Below are 6,000 nucleotides of genomic sequence, written 5' to 3' on the forward strand. Positions count from 1 at the left end.
TTCCTTTCCCCTCAACATATTTGTTAGTTTTGTTTCATTGCTTTATTCCCCATTTGGCACCTTGCTTTAGTTTTGTTTTCCAGTTTCTACTTTAGTTAGCTTTGTTCTTAACTGGTAGGTATAATTTTGGTTTCCTCTGTTCTCTGGGTCAATCTATTTTTCTTTGTTTTTGTTGGACTGTTTGGATTTTGCTTATGGGTGTATATGTATATGTGTATATTCCATTATTTTAATTATTACTTGCCTGATTTTGTAACTGCCATTTGTCTGGGGTTCATCTTTGGTTTCTCATTTTTGGATATTTGTTTTCATCTCACTTAATGCCATAAAAAACCACTTGAGGAATCTTCATTCCTGACCAGAGATCAAGCCCTGAGCCTGTGGAGTGGGAGCACACACTCCAAGACCCTAGACTACCAGAGAACTAACCGCAGGGAGCATCAAATAGTGAGAACTCACACAAAGGAAACCACTTGAATACAAGAGCTGGCATCACCCAACCACCAGTAGCACCCTGTGCAGGACGCGTCATCTAAACAACAAACAAAACAAAAATACAGACCTAATCATCAGCAGACAGGATTACCACCTCACTCAGCCTTGCCCATCAGAGGAAAAACAAACAAACAAAAACTCAGTACAAATCTCACCCTATACAAAGCTTGCACAAACCTCTGGACCAACCTTAGGAGGTCAGAAACCAAAAGGAAGAAAGAATTCAACCTTGAAGCCTTGGAAAAGGAGACCTTAAATGCAATAAATAAAAAAATAATGAAAAGGCAGAGAAATACTACACAAATGAAGGAACAAACTAAAAACACAGAAGCCCAAATAAATGAAGAGGAAATAGGCAAACTACCTGAAAAAGAATTAAGAATAATGATAGTAAAGATAATCAAAAACCTTGAAAACAGAATGGAGAAAATGCAAGAATCAATTAACAAAGACCTAGGAGAGTTAAAGAATAAACATACAGAGACAAACAACACAATTACTGAAATAAAAAATACTCTAGAAGGAATCAATAGCAGAATATCTGAAGCAGAAGAACAAATCAGTGAGCTGGAAGATAAAATGGTGGAAATAACTTCTGAGAGCAGAATAGAGTAAAAAGAATGAAAAGAACTGAGGATAGTCTCAGAGACCTCTGGGACCATATAAAACACACCAACATTGAATTATAGGGGTCCCAGAAGAAGAAGAGAAAAAGAAAGAGTATGAGGAAAATTTTGAAGAGATTATAGTTGAAAATCTCCCCAATATGGAAAAGGAAATAGTCAATAAGTTCAAGAGCCACAAAGAGTCCCATACAGGGTAAACCCAAGGAGAAATACACATAATAGTCAAACTAACAGAGACTAAACACAAAGAAAGGATATTAAAAGCAGCAAGGGAAAAACAACAAGTAGCATATAAGGGAAACCCATACATTTAGCAGGTGATCTTTCAGCAGAATCTCCGCAGGCCAGAATGAAATGGAAGGATACATTTAAAGTACTGAAAGGGAAAAATCTACAACCAAGATTACTGTACCCAACAAGGATCTCATTCAAAATTGATGGAGAAATAAATAGCTTTTCAGAGAAGCAAAAGTTAAGAGAACTCAATACCACCAAACAAGCTTTACAATAGATGTTAATGGGACTTATATAGTCAAGAAATACAAGAGAAAAAAAAAAAAAAAGATGTACACAATCAACCCCAAAGCAAAATAAAGCAAATGGCAATAGGGACATATATATCAGTAATTATTTTAAATGTAAATGGATTAAACGCTTCAACCAAAAGATGCAGACTGGCTGAATGGATACAAAAACAAGACCCATATATACACTATCAACAAGAAACCCACTTCAGACCTAAATACACATATAGACTGAAAGTGAGAGGATAGAAAATATATTCCATGCAAATGTGAAGCAAAAGAAAGCTAGAGTAGCAATCCACATATCAGACAAATTAGACCTTAGAACAAGAGATAAGGAAGGATACTACATAATGATCAAGGGATAAATCCAAGAGGAAGACATAACAATTGTAAATATCTATGCAGTCAACATAGGAGCACCTCACTACATAAGACAAACACTAACAGATATAAAAGGAAAAATTGACAGTAACATAATAATAGTAGACTTCAACACCCCACTTACACCAATGGACAGATCATCAACACAGGAAAATTAATAAGGAAACACAAGTCTTAAGTGAAAAATTAGATAAGATGGATCTCACTGACACCTTCAGGACATTCCATGAAAATGCAGAAGAATACACCTTCTTCTCAAGTGCGCATGGAACATTCTCCAGGATAGACCATATCTTGAGTCAAAAATCAAGCCTCAGTAAATTTAAGAAAATTGAAATCATATCAAGCATCTTCTCTGACCATAATGCTATGAGATTAGATATCAATTACAAGAAAAAAAAACCTGTAAATACACAAACACATGGAGATTAAACAATATGTTTCTAAATATCCAACAGGTTACTCAAGAAATCAAAAGGGAAATCAAAAAAATTTCTAGAAACAAACGACAATGAAAACACAATAACTCAAAACCTATGGGATGGAACAAAAGCAGTTCTAAGAGGGAAGTTTATAGCAAAACAGTCATACCTCAAGAAACAAGAAAAAAAACAAACCATCAAATAGACTACCTAAATTTACACCTAAAACAACTGGAAAAAAAGAACAAAAACAAAACCCAAATTAGTAGAAGGAAAGAAATCATAAAGATCTGAGTGGAAATAAATGAAGAAGAAATGAAAGAAAAACTCATAAAGATTAATAAAATTAAAAGCTGGTTCTATGAGATGATAAACAAAATTGACAAACCCACAGCCAGAATGATCAAGAAAAAAAAAAAGAGAAGAATCAAATCAACAAAATTAGAAATGAAAAAGAAGAGGTTACAACAGACAATGCAGAAATACAAAGGATTATAAGAGACTATTATGAACAACTATATGGCAATACAGTGGATAACCTGGAAGAAATGGACATACTCTTAGAAAAGTTCAATCTTCCAAGACTGAACTAGGAAGAAATAGAAATTATGAACAACCCAATTATAAGCACTGAAATTGAAGCTGTGATTAAAAAAAAAAAAAAATCTCCCAAAAAAACAAAAGCCCAGGACCAGTTGGCTTCACAGGAGAATTCTATCAAACATTTAGAGAAGAGCTAATGCCTATCCTTCTAAAACTCTTTCAAAAAAATTGCAAAAGAAGGAACACTTCCAAACTCATTCTATGAGGCCACTGTCACCCTGATACTAAAACCAGACAAGGACAACACACAAAAAAACTACAGGCCAATATCACTGATGAACATAGATGCAAAAATCCTCCACAAAATTTTTGAAAAACAGAATTCAGCAACACATCAAAAAGTTCATACACCATGATCAAGTTGGGTTTATTTCAGGGATGCAAGGATTCTTCAATATATGCAAATCAATCAATATGATATACCATAATAACAAATTGAAAGATAAAAATCATATGATAATCTCAATAGATGCAGAAAATGCCTTTGACAAAATTCAGCACACATTTATGATTAAAACTCTTCAAAAAATGGGCATAGAAAGAACCTACCTCAACATAGTAAAGGCCATATATGATAAGCCTACACCAAACATTATTTTCAATGGTGAAAAACTGAAAGCATTTCCTCTAAGATCAGGAACAAGACAAAGACATCCACTTTCACCACTATTATTCAACATAGTTCTGGAAGTCCTAGCTCTAGCAATCAGAGAAGAAAAAGAAATAAAAAGAATCCAGATCCGAAAGAAGAATTAAATCTCTCACTGTTTGCAGATGACATGATACTGTACTTGGAAAACCCTAAAGAGAGTATCAGAAAATTACTAGAGCTAATCAGTGAATTTAGCAAGGTTGCAGGATGCAAAATCAATACACAGAAATTGCTTGCATTACTATATACTAACAATGAAAAATCAGAAAGAGAAATTAAGGAATCAATCCCATTCACCATTGCAACAAAAAGAATTAAATATCTAGGAATAAACTTACCCAAGGAGACAAAAGAACTGTACACAGAAAATATAAGACACTAATGAAAGAAATCAAAGACAACATAAATAGGTGGAGAGATATTCCATGTTCCTGGGTAGGAAGAATCAATATTGTGAAAATGACTATACTACCAAATGCAATCTACAGATTCAATGTGATCCCTATCAAATTACCAAGGGAAATTTTCACAGAACTATAACAAAATATTTCACAATTCATATGGAAATACAAAAGACCCTGAATAACCAAAGCAGTCTTGAGAAAGAAGAATGGAGCTGGAGGAATCAACCTTCTTGACTTCAGACTTTATTACAAAGCTATAGTCATCAAGACACTATGGCACAAAACAGTACTCGCACAAAAACAGAAATATAGACCAATGGAACAAGATAGAAAGTCCAGAAATAAACCCATGCACCTATGGGTACCTTATTTTTGACAAAGGAGGCAAGAATACACAATGAGGCAAAGACAGCATTGTCATTAAATGGTACTGGGAAAATTGGACAGCTACAGGTAAAAGAATGAAATTAGAATATTTCATAACATCATACACAAAGATAAACTCAAAATGGATTAAAGACCTAAATGTAAGACCAGAAAATACAAAACTCTTAGAGAAAAAATAGGCAGAACACACAATGATATAAATAAAAGCAAGATCCTCTATGACCCACCTCCTAGAGCAATGGAAATAAAAACAAAAGTAAACAAGTGAGACCTGATTAAACTTAAAAACTTTAGCACAGCAAAGGAAACTATAAGCAAGGTGAAAAGACAACTCTCAGAGTGGGAGAAAATAATAGCAAATGAAACCAGTTACAAAGGATTAATTTCCAAAATATACAAGCAGCCCATACAACTCAATACCAGAAAAACAACCCAATCAAAAAGTGGGGAAAAGAGTTAAACAGACACTTCTCCAAAGAAGACATACAGATAGCTAACAAGAACATGAAAAGATGCTCAACATAGTTCATAATTCAGTTCAGTTCAGTTCAGTTGCTCAGTTGTGTCCATTGCGACCCCATGAACCAAAGCACACCAGGCCTCCCTGTCCCATGAACCACAGCACGCCAGGCTTCCCTATCCATCAACATCTCCCAGAGTCCACCCAAACCCATGTCCATCCAGTCGGTGATGCCATCTAACCATCTCATCCTCTGTCGTCCCCTTCTCCTCCTGCCCTCAATCTTTCCCAGCATCAGGGTATTTTCCAATGAGTCACCTCTTTGCATTGGGTGGCAAAAGTATTGGAGTTTCAACTTCAACATCAGACCTTCTAATGAATACCCAGGACTGATTTCCATTAGAATGGACAGGTTGGATCTCCTTGCAGTCCAAGGGACTCTCAAGAGTCTTCTCCAACACCACAGTTCAAAAGCATCAATTTTTCAGTGCTCAGCTTTCATTATAGTCCAACTCTCACATCCATACATGACCACTGGAAGAACCATAGCCTTGAATAGACAGACCTTTGTTGGCAAAGTAATGTCTCTGCTTTTTAATATGCTGTCTATAACTTTCCTTCCAAGGAGTAAGCCTCTTTTAATTTCATGGCTGCAGTCACCATCTGCAGTGATTTTGGAGCCCAGAAAAATAAAGTCAGCCACTGTTTCCACTGTTTCCCCATCTATTTGCTATGAAGTGATGGGATCGGATACCATGATCTTCGTTTTCTGAATGTTGAGCTTTAAGCCAACTTTTTCACTCTCCACTTTCACTTTCATCAAGAGGCTCTTTAGTTCTTCTTCACTTTCTGCCATAAGGGTGGTGTCATCTGCATATAGGAGGTTGTTGATATTTCTCCCAGAAATCTTGATTCCAGATTGTACTTCTTCCAACCCAGAGTTTCTCATGATATACTCGTCATATAAGTTAAATAAGCAGGGTGACAATATATAGGCTTGACATACTCCTTTTCCTATTTGGAACAAGTCTGTTGTGTCATGT

This window comes from Ovis aries, chromosome 21 (assembly GCF_016772045.2).
Source record: "Ovis aries strain OAR_USU_Benz2616 breed Rambouillet chromosome 21, ARS-UI_Ramb_v3.0, whole genome shotgun sequence".
Classification (NCBI taxonomy): domain Eukaryota; kingdom Metazoa; phylum Chordata; class Mammalia; order Artiodactyla; family Bovidae; genus Ovis; species Ovis aries.